Source organism: Ursus arctos, unplaced genomic scaffold (assembly GCF_023065955.2).
Source record: "Ursus arctos isolate Adak ecotype North America unplaced genomic scaffold, UrsArc2.0 scaffold_24, whole genome shotgun sequence".
Taxonomy (NCBI): Eukaryota; Metazoa; Chordata; class Mammalia; order Carnivora; family Ursidae; genus Ursus; species Ursus arctos.
Window position 1 is genome coordinate 6,527,270 of NW_026622919.1, and position 11,457 is coordinate 6,538,726.

Below are 11,457 nucleotides of genomic sequence, written 5' to 3' on the forward strand. Positions count from 1 at the left end.
GGACTGAGTAAGACAGCGTGCGAGCCCCAGGTCAGGCCTCCTGCAAATGCTCACGCCGTGTTACAGCTCTTGCTTCTTTATCTTTCCCGGTAATTATGTTTGCTCTCGCTTAGCTACTTCCTGGCGACCTATCAGGAGGCAACTGAACTTCACAGATCATGGCTTGGGACAATGAGCTGTGGGCCTCATTGCTTGGGTATTGATTTCAGTGGCCATTAGTTTAATGATGTAAGAGTTCATGGGACAGGACTTTATAGCGGTGAGATAAGGGTCCCTCCACTTCGTAGAGGAGGACATGGGGAGCCTGAATATTTTTTGTCTTTCAAGTGGCTGTGGAATGACATCTCATTGTGGGGTTTTGGGGGAGGGGAGGTACTTTTACAATTTTTATTGAAATGAATATTAATATCTGTTAATACCTTATTTATGTTCCTACCTTGTCTGTGAAATAAATACATAAAATTACTGAAGATAATGATCACACTAAAGATCTAGCAGCTGGGAAGAAAGACAGGAGGAACAGGCTGTACGTATGGATGACCAAATCATTTTTCTGAAGATTATGATTTTTCAAACAGAGGTAACCTCTTAAGCACCTATGTGCCCATTTCCTGTCTTTTTAAAAAAATTGTGGTAAGAGATATCTATACATATATGGAAGATTTTTAAATTTATTTGACAGAGAGCACAAGCAGGGAGAGCAGCAGGCAGAGGGAGACGCAGGCTCCCTGCTGAGCCTGATGCGGGACTCAATCCCAGGACCCTGGGATCATGACCTGAGCTGAAGGCCACTGCTTAACCGACGGAGCCACCCAGGCACCCCAAATTTTGGTAAGATATGTATAACATAAAACTTACCATTTTAACCATTTTAAAGTGTATATTTCCATGGCATTGAGAATATAGGCATGTTTTTTATAGCCATCAACACCATTCTTATTGTGGCTTTATTTTATTATTTTTAAATTTTATTTTATTTTTCATTTCTTAAAGAAGATTTTATTTTCTTTATTTGAGAGACAGCAGGAGCGAGCACTAGAGAGAGAGAGAGCAAGCATGAGTGGGGGACAGAGGGAGAGGGAGAAGCAGACTCCCCACTGAGCAGGGAGCCCCAACACAGGGCTTGATGCCAGGACCCTGGGATCATGACCTGAGCCGAAGGCAGACGCTTAGCCTACTGAGCCCCCCAGGCGCTCCTTATTTTATTTTTTTTAAGTAAGCTCCCCAACCCGGAGATGAAGACCTGAGCTGAGATCAAGAATCAAACACTTGGGGCGCCTGGGTGGCACAGCGGTTGAGCGTCTGCCTTCGGCTCAGGGAGTGATCCCGGCGTTATGGGATCGAGCCCCACATCAGGCTCCTCCGCTATGAGCCTGTTTCTTCCTCTCCCACTCCCCCTGCTTGTGTTCCCTCTCTCGCTGGCTGTCTCTCTCTCTCTGTCAAATAAATAAATAAAATCTTTAAAAAAAAAAAAGAGTCAAACACTTAATCGACTCAGCTACCCAGGCGCCCCTCCCATTGTGGCTTTAAATCAATTTCTCTGATGACTAATGAGGCTGCACACCTTTTCACATGCTCGTTAGCTATTCATATCTCTCCCTTGGTGAGCCATCTGTTCCAATCTTTGGCCTATTTAAAAAAACGGAGTTGCTTGCCTTTGTTATCAGTGATTTATGAGTTCTTTATATATTCTTGGTGTTCAATGTCTATAGTCTGCGGCGAGACACATGTCTTGTGCGTCTTCTTCCCCTGCCTCTTCATCTTCTAGATGATGTCACTTAATGAACAGAAAATTTTAGTTTGGATGAAATCCAGTCTGTAATTTATGGTGGTGCTTTCCATGTCCTAAGAAACTACTTCAAGGTTGCCAAGATATTCTCTTAGGCTTTTTTTTCTAAAAGCCTGATGGGTCTGACTTTTATGTTTAGGTCTGTGATCATGTTTAAATTAATTAATGAATTAATTCTAATTAATTCAAGTGTTTGGAGTCGAGGTCAAGGTTTATGTTTCTCCATGTGGATGTTCAGTTGTTCCAGCACTTTTTGGCTGACATTCTCAGCCAAACGAGGAATCAGGAAGGGACCTTCATTGGGAAATTGACCACAAACGATACAAAACAGATGTTAGTGGAAAAGCAGTTTCAAAACAAATTTCCACAGAAGACTGAAAGCTGAAAGGTGACTTTTGAGAAACTTCTATCCTGGAGCCTATCTGTGCTGACCAAATGGTTCATGGGATTCTTGGGAGGAGAAAATCGGATAATAGACAGAAGTGCTTTGAAAAGTCAAAAGAGCCGTTCTAATGGAAGTCATTATCTGACGAGTGGTTTGTAGACTGTTTTCCCGGAATGTGGTGTAACCTCCGTTACTTTGTAGCCTTCAACTGGCAGAGACAGGGATAGAAAAGTGTCTTCGAAATAGATGTTTCCCGGGTCTACTTTTAGCATCTTTCTCACCTGGTAGCCTTCCTCTGGGGTCCTGCATGGGCCAGTTATTAAAATGAGTGTGGGTTAGGGACCACAGTGGACCCTGAGGAAGAAACGAAGGGACAGATGAGCCACTCGTCACCTGTCCCCATGGGTCCCTGTCCCACAGGTCCTTGCTCATCAGCCTTTCCTCCCTGCTTCTGCTCCTGCTGGAAGTTCCCCTAATCCTGAACCTGCTCTGTGTTGTGATCTGGGCGAAGTTGCTTTAGAAAGACGGCTGAAGGGAGTTGGACAAAGACCTGCATTTTCTGTCTACAACAGCACGGAGTCCTTTCTGATGGGTTTAAGAGGATAATCAGAGCTGATGGCTCGTCTGTACCTGTGGCCTGTGATGAGTGGCCAAGGGCAAACCACTGCCAGGTCGTGCTTGAGGCAGTGGTACCACTCCCCAAATGGACAGTGATATGGGACGACTCTGCTGTAAGACTCTAAGGCTCTGTTTGATCAAACCAACGTGGACCCTAAACTCGAGATTTCCATTTATCTCCCAGGGCTCAAGACCTGGAACCATCTCCTAATCCAGGAAGCTGCCTGGGGCAGCAGTCCTGCTTACCCCATCTGCCTTTACTATTGTTTACGGATTTATTAGTTGGTCTCCCTTCTTTATATCTGCCCCCACCTCTCGGGTGTTTCTAAATGTTGGTAGAATAAACTTACAAGAGCACTGCCTTACTTGAGTCCCTAGAGCCTACCTAGTGTCCTGAGCATGGCGGGCACTAAGCAGATGAATACTCATTCAGTGACAGGATAAATGAATCACGCTGGTGCTCTTTCCTGAAGGCTGTAGACCCAGGAGGGAGGTGATCAGAGACCCATGACTGGCACTGAATCTCACATTTACTGTAGGAGTTGAACACACGAGTATCAGCTGTGACCCATGGGATCAGTCTTACGGAAGAATTGGCTGCCATGCTTTTTCAATGAAGACCAAAGCCTTTACCAAGATCTATGAAAACTGCCTCTCCCCCTGCCCTTTATGCCTATGGGGGTGATGGCGGTGAGACCCCACTCACACTTCATTCTTGGCACTAGACTCCCACCCCCATCAAAGTTTCAGTCCTTCTGGCAGTGCCCCAGGGGTGTCTCGGGGATGGTTCGCACAGATTCTAGGCCACCTTCTGCTCTACTCACTGAAGTCACCTGAGTGAAATGGCAGTGGGCATGTCCATGGACACCAGTGTCAGTGTCTCTAGGTGAGCTCAGATCTGCTGGCCCCTGGGGCCCCAGAGTGGCCTTCTGTGTCCTTCTTCCCGTTTTTGGATCACACTTTGTCATGAGGCCCTGAGGCAATGTTACTTGTCCCTCCATGTGTCACAGAGGACTGGTGAGGACAGCTTTATCAGCAGCCACCTGTAGCCACTCTCCTCACAGGCTAGGCCCAAGCTCAGGTGCAGGAAGAAGGGCTTTGAGAGACCCCTGGCTCTCCTCCCCCTCCCCTGCTTCTTCTGATCTCAAGCTCCTCTCTCCAATGTAGACAGACCCTTGGAGTCCACCTGGAGTCTGCCTGCTTTCTGGTTTCTTATCTGAGCTGGGACACCTGTCATGTTTGTGTGAAGTGGTTGGGTGACTAATGTCAGGATGACCTATTTCTCTAGGGCAACCAGTGTCTCAAACTAATTCCGTGGGCATGCTTGGGGGTCACTGTACCATTTCACATGGTTTTGGAAGGGAATTATCAAGTGGTTGCCAGGCAGATGGACATTCATTCATTCATGTATTCATGCAGCATGTTTACTGAGCACCTGTTACGAGCCAGTCATGATATTAAACACTGGGAGTATTAAGATGAATCATATATGGGACCTGCTCCGGAGAGGTTCTTAGTCTTATTGGAGAGGGTGCATAACCTCACTCTCCAACTTCCGGTGGGGTTCAGCTAATGGGGAGTGGGAGGTAGAAGGGCAGAAAGAAAGGTGTGTCTCTGTTGGGTTGGGAGGGTCTGTGTCCCTCCATCAAGGGCCTCGGCTCCTGCCAGGTGGCCCTCACCCTCAACTGCTGGGAGGTTTATGCAAGGGCTCTGTGGGTTCCGGTTTTTATCCTCTCTCCTCCCTCTCCTCACTTCGCGGTGGTAAGGGCTCTGTGCTGCGGCTAGCCCCGGGTTTATTCTCTATCTTTTGTTGATTTCCCTTAACTCATTCCTGTACCATCATAACCTATCCCCCTCATTAAATTATCCTCAATTACACCATCTTGCGTGCGCCATGTACCTGCTACCTGGATCCTGGCTGATGTGCCATTTCTTTTCTTTTCTTTTCTTTTTTTTTTTTTAAAGATTTTATTTATTTATTTATTTATTTATTTATTTATTTATTTGACAGAGATAGAGACAGCCAGCGAGAGAAGGAACACAAGCAGAGAGAGTGGGAGAGGAAGAAGCAGGGGCTGGTACCTAGCAGATACTCATTAAATGATTATTAAATTAACAATAATATAATATGTTAAGGTCCACATCAGCAGTTTTAATAAGACTTGCTCTACAAACGTCCAGCTTCAGTCCTGACTCCAGAAACATCTGCGTGGTCAGTACATTTGAAGATGCAGTGATAAATAAAAATGTGACTTGTCTGTTTTGGGAAGTTGTGGGATTCTTTGTAGAAGTTGGGTGCCCCGTGAAGCTAATTATTAAGGGAGTTAAAGCCACAGCATTTCTGTCACTATTAATAGCTTTCCTTCCTGTTCTCTTTCTGAACAACTGTATTTTCCCAAATTTTGATATGATGGGAAAACAAGCTGAAGTGTAGAAAAAAGAGACACAAGGAAGCAGTAAGGGACATGAAAGCGATTTCAGTCCAGCTGACGTGGACGCTCCCTCGATTTTGGCAGCTGAGGAAGAGAACAATGAGACTCTATCCGGCTCTGCCCCTCTGTGTCCCAGGTTGGTGGTGGGGGGCCAGTTCCAGCAGGAGGAGCACGCCTGGTGGGCTGGAGCAGGGGAGGTGGAGGGAGCAGGGCCTCACTAGGGAGCGAGCAAGGGAATCGGAGGGATGCCCAGCATTCAGGCTCCCACTCCAGACGGTTGGTGGTCCTGCTGATGGCAATCCGGAGACCCAAGCAAAGCCAAAGTTCTGTTCCATCCTGATCTGGAAAGTTTCTAGTTTTGCCCTTTGGGGAAACAATTCTTAATCTCTCTGGGCTTCTCTCCATTTTCTCACCTGTAAAGTGGGTGCGTGAGGGGGTGAACCTTCAGTGCGGATAGGTGTCCAGGGCCCCTGAGCTGGTCTTGCTCACCCGGTGGTGGAGGGGAGGGCAGGAGGGGAGGTGACAGAGAGCTTTGCCTCCATGCCGTGGGGTGTGAAGCCTCTGGAGGAAGTACTGCACCCTGGTTCCAGGGGGGGAAAAGAGTGTTCTGATTTCCTTCCCCCCACCTTTTAAAAAAATTAATCTTTTTTTGTTTTTTTTGTTCTGGTGCAGAGACACATGAAACACAAGCAGTTTCCACGCTTGCTGAGGTCCGATTTTAACTTCGGTCTCATGTGCTGTGAGGGTTCTCCCTTATGGGGTTCCAGAGAAAGGCCCATCTGAGGGAGCAGGAAGGGCTTCCGAAGCCCGTGGTGTAACGGAGCCAATGTGAGTTTGCTCCTGCGTGAGTCAGAAACTGCACCAGGCTGAGTTGTGGCACAAAGAAACCTTTCATTTGCAGCAAATAAGGAGATCGCAGGCAATGGCTTCCAAAGCCGTGACTCCCCAAGAGAGGGTGAGTGGGTTCCTTTTGTTCGGGGTTAGGATGACTGTTTACGTGGGGAGAGCTTGCCGTCCTGGTAGACGTGGGCATGAGGTAGCGTACGCGCCTTAGAGAAACCTGTCTTTGCATATATAGTGTGTTAAGTCAGTGAGGCTGAGGCCCCTCCCTGGGTAGAGATTTTAGTATTATAATGAGGTAAAGGTAATGGTAGGTCATTCTAGGGGGTCCTTCCATGGTCCATGAGTTGAGAGGGGTGGTTAGCTCAAAAGGTCAGGTGATCTGGGCCTTCAGAGAGAGGTCTTTTTCTGTTTTTTAAAAGATTTTATTTATTTATTTTAGAGAGTGAGTGAGTGGGGGGGGGGATGTTGGCAGAGGGAGAAGCAGACGCCTTGCGGAGCTGGGAGTCTGATGCGAGGCTCCATCCCAGGACCCCAGGATCATGACCTGAGCTGAAGGCAGACACTTAATCTGCTGAGCCCCCCAGGTGCCCCTGGAGGGAGGTCTTGCCAGGACAGTGGCTGTCACCCGAAGAGTGGTTTCAGGTCTCCTTCCCCTGAGTTAAGAGGAGAGCCAGAAAGGAGACCTTAAGGAAAAGTGTAAGGCCGAGACCAGTGAGTCCGAGCAGGTGGGCGGAGAAGGTCAGGTCTCGGGGTCTAACTGGTGACAAAGGGGCTCTAATCAGGGTGGTCACATGCTCTTCCTTATCCCTCGAGCAGACTTGTGTGTCTCTTACAGGAAACAGGTGGCCTTGCCTTCCCTGCTGGAGAGCCGTGGCCACAGTTCGAGTCCCCTCTGCTTGTCAGGAGGAAATAACTCCAGTCAGCACTGCTGGCAGCTGATTTTCCAAGTGTCCCCTGTCACCCAGCCTCTTAGCTTGACAGAAGTGCCCCATTTGCCGTGGCACGGCTCACTTCCCCATTGGTGACATGCCAAGATTTTTCCTGTGCCTGTTTCCTGAGGACAAGGCGGGGGTGGGGTGGGGGGTGGCGGTGGCGTTGGTGTGTGTCTCAGCGCCAGGCCGCGTGGCCAGTGGTTGATCTAGAGCTCCGTGTGCTCCTTGCCTGTGTATGTGGCAATGTGTCTCAGTGAGTTCAGGCAGCTTAAGGAAGGACCCCGACTGGGCGGCTTATGAACGAACAGCTATTCCTCACGGGCCTGGAGGCTGGAAGTCCAAGAGCAGGGAGCCAGCACGGCCGGGTTCGGGAGAGGGCCCTCTGCCCGGCTTGCGGATGGTCGACCTCTCTTTGTATCCTTACGCAGCAGCAGAAAAGGAGTGAATGAGCTCTGGCCTCTTATGAGGGCACGGTCCCATTCATGAGGACTCCACCTTCCGACCAGATTCCCTCCCCCCCCCCCCCCGCCCCTTGCAAAGGCCCTTCCATCACACTGGGATTAGGGTTTCGATGTATAAACTTGAGGGCTGGGGGAGTCACAGACGTTCAGTCCTATGCTCAGTCTGCCGTAACGAAGCACAGAGCCCGCACAGCTTAAATAATAGAATTAGACTTTCTCACGGTTCTGGAGGCTGGAAGTCTGAGATGGAGGTGTCTGCAGGGTTGGCTTCTCCCGAGGCCTCGGTCCTTGGTTTGTAGACACCGTCTATACCCTGTGTCTTCACGCCGCCTTTCCTTTCTGTGTATTCGTGTCCTAATCTCTTCTGACAGTGATACCAGTCACATTGGATTAGGGCTGACCCTGACGACCTCATTTTACTCCAATCACCTCTTCATTTTTTTTGAAGATTTATTTACTTATTTTAGTGGGAGTGAGAGAGAGCAGGGGGAGGGGCAGAGGGAGAGGGAGAGAGAGAGAATCTCAAGCTGACTCTTTGCTGAGCTGGGAGCCCAATGCGGGGCTTGATCACACGAACCTGAGATCACAACCTGAGCCAAAACCATGAGTTGGATGCTTAACTGCCTGAGCCACCCAGTGCCCCCCCCCATCACCTCTTTAAAGACTATCTTCAAACACAGTCACATTCTGATGCCCTGTGGGTTAGGACTTCCACATCTGAATTCTGGGGGGATACAACTCAGCCAGTAGCAATGATGAGGGAGCAGAAGGCTGGCTGAAGACAAAGCATAAGCTGACACCCTGCAACCTTCCCCAGCCCCCACTCCTGGGTGGGACCTGTGTGACCCTCCTCCAGGAAGCCCCCAACCATCTTAATGTCAATGCCTTGCTAGAGGGAAAAACAACCTTAACTTGACAGTGGCAAGGCCTCCCGTACCCTGAGAGTCTTCTTTAACATATGAAAGTACTTTCTCAACCTCCCTTTTTCTTTACCTCCCCCAAGCCCATAGTATACATCAGCCACCCCTCATAACCCGGGGCAGCAGCTCTTTCTGCCCTGGGGTCCTGTCCCCGTGCTTTTATAAACCACATTTTGCACCAGAGACACCTCAAGAATTCTTTCTTGGTCGTCGGCTCCGGACTGAACCTCACCGATATCCCACAACCTCATCAGCAACACGTCCACGCACGTGCCCGTTGTGTTTGTCCCTAACAACAGCTCCCTTCTCTGGAATTCCTTCCCCATTTCCTGTCTTGTCTGGAGAGACCCTGGGTGGTGACGGTGAGCACCCATCCCCCCTTTTTATGCCGATCAAGGTGCTGTGATCGTGACTAGCATCCCCGTCCACTTTCAATGACTTCACTTTTAGACAACAAACAGTAGTGCAAAGACCTGGCTCCGCTCCTGCCTCCGCAGTCTTGCAGCGGTGGGACCTGGGGCAAAAGCCCGCCTTTCTCCGATGCGGTTCCCCTGGAAACCGGCAGCTCCGCTCACACGAGCCTCTAATTGTGATCCACGCACGTTGTGTTACAGCAAGAAAGAAATAACTTTGATATTTATTGAACGAATTTCTTTGAATAAAGATGTAAAAAATGAGGCAGCGTCTAAGCTGATGTTAAATTATTAGAAAAATAAATTTAAGTATAAAAGCTAATTTTTGTGATCCTCTAAAATGAAGACCTTCCCAAGAAAGCCTGGGAAAGCCGAGTGCGAGTGCGAGTCTGTTCACACACCGGAACTCAGCCCGAGGGGCATTTTTTTCTATGGGAGCTAAGTTTGCAAGTCAAAAGAGGGCCGAGAGGTCTTTTTCCATGAATTCATTGCTTGAGGATGGAAATTGGGCTTTGATCCCAGTTTTCAATCTCCTTTATTTTCAGTGTGTTGCTTGCGTTAGAAAGAAGAAGCCCCCAAGCGGAGTCTCACGTGAAGGCCCTGCCAAAACTCTATAGCTGACCCAACAGCAGCGTCCGGCTCTCCCAGGAGGTGAATTCTAACCCAATCAGTCTGAGATTGTGAAGGAATCTGCCTGATTCTCCGGCTCTTCCCCCTAAGGGAAGGTGACCTCGCCTGGGACAATCTTTATTTTCTTTTGCTAGTAACTTCCTTGCCCCACCCTCTTTCGTATAAAAACCTTCCATTTTGTACAGTTCTTAGGAGCGTCTCTGGATGGGATGTTACCTGACTTGTAGAGGCCACTTTTAGGCAACAGGCTTGAGCACTGGAACCTGAGCAAGGCAGGAGGGCCCACGTGACCTGAGGCAAACAGGCCGGTGAAGCGACCCACCACAAAACAGCCATAGGCCCTCACCGACCAGTTACAACCTGGCACAGTTCCTAAGATCACCAGAAAGGGGGGGAATTCCATACGTTCCATAACTTCACACTCCACCCTGAACTGCGGCCACTCACCACGACCTTGTGGCAGACGGTCTCTCCTTTGCTGTCCTCCCTGCTGCCCCCGGCAGTGTAGTCAATAAACTTCTTTTGTTCTGCTTTGGGGGAAATTTTTCACCCTGGGCCACCAGCCCCCACCCCATGATTCGTGATAATAATGATTTGGGGCCAGAGCTAAGCGTCATGAAAGAATTCTTGAGATGTTTTCGTGCCAAAAGGTGCTTTTATTACAGCACGGGGACAGGACCTGTGAGCAGAAAGGGCTGGCTTGTGAGGAGTGACTGATCACATACTTTCAGTTAGTGGGGCTTAGGGAATAATGTGGGTCTACGGATTGTGGGCATGTTAGAAGCAAGGTCTCCAGTGATGAGGTTGTGGGGTATCGGTGAGGTTCAGTGGCGTGGAGTTCGGAGCCGACGACCAAGAAAGAATTCTTGAGACCTCTTTGGCGCAACATGGTAGTTTATTAAAGCTCGGAGACTGGACCCCAGGGCAGAGAGAGCAAGTGGCAGCCCTGGGTTGTGAGGGGTGGCTGATTGTTTATTATGGGCTTGGGGGAGGTAAGGAAAAAGGGAGGTTGAGAAAATACTTTCATATGTTAAAGAAGACTCACAGGGTACAGGAGGCCTTGCCACTGTCAAGTTAAGGTTGTTTTTCCCTCTAGCAAGGAATTAACATGGAGATAGTCTGGAACTTCCTGGAGGAACATTACACTCTGCCTGCTTTGAGTATCTGTCGATGGGCTGCAGGTTATAAAGACATTCAATTGTATCTACATTCCCTTCCGGAAGCTAGGCTATTGATACAAATGTTTTGTTCTTGTAAACTGCTAAGACTTTTGTAAACAGAGGGAGACTTCAGTCTTGCAGGATTGTGGTCTCTATCGGTTAACTATTTCTCTGTCCTTTAGGGCTGCCGGGAGTGCCCGAGGAAGTCATGTACATCCCCGGTGGGGGGTTGCGGGTGTCAGTTTCTGCTTTGTCTGCAGCCAGCCTTCTGTGCGCTCATCACCCAGGACCTGGAGAGGCTAGCTGCTGTTAAGATAAGAGTATTTACCACTGTCTCAGAAAACATCAGTGACCAGAGCCTTCAGATGAACATCAGTGGGCCATATGTTTGAAAGGTGGCTGCTAATGCCTGTCTTGTAGGGGCATGTTTTCGGTTCAGAGGGAAGGGACACTGACAAGAGCAAAGCCGTAAAACATTAAAGGAAGTCCTGGAGGGAGCTGTAGACGGTTACAATCTCTATGCCTCAGGCAAGCGGCCTGGAGGCTACGAGCTGCAACAAAGTCCAGCCTTTGCTACTTTTCTCCCACCACTAATAAGTAATAATAAAGCCTGTAAGATCTTCCAATGTACTCAGTTGATTTTTTTGTTTTTTAACACTTGGTTAATGCAAAATAATCTGATCCCATTGGCAGAGCCTTCTTTTGTCTCTCCCAAACCATCTCCAGGCTGCTCTCGTCCCTTCTGTTCTGCCTTCAGTTCATGCTCATTAAAGCCCATATAGCGCAGATGCTGGGCCAGGTACCGGAGACCCCAGGAGTGAACCAGGCAGAGCCCTGGTCAGTGCAGTGCAGGCTGCAGACCACGCCACCTGGC

The 11,457-nt window shown here is 48.9% G+C and overlaps 1 long non-coding RNA gene across 2 annotated transcripts; it reads left to right on the forward strand.

Moving 5' to 3' along the window:
• The first annotated feature begins 424 nt into the window (after nucleotides 1–424).
• LOC125283629 (uncharacterized) lies at nucleotides 425–9,054 on the forward strand. Of its 2 annotated transcripts, XR_007191560.2 has the most exons (4): nucleotides 425–831; nucleotides 5,216–5,360; nucleotides 5,897–6,179; nucleotides 6,903–9,054. It is a non-coding gene; the product is annotated as an uncharacterized LOC125283629 (long non-coding RNA). The 2 variants fall into 2 exon arrangements; XR_008961301.1 differs by lacking the exon at nucleotides 6,903–9,054 and having other exon boundaries at nucleotides 425–580; nucleotides 683–831; nucleotides 5,216–6,884.
• Nucleotides 9,055–11,457: the final 2,403 nt, after the last annotated feature.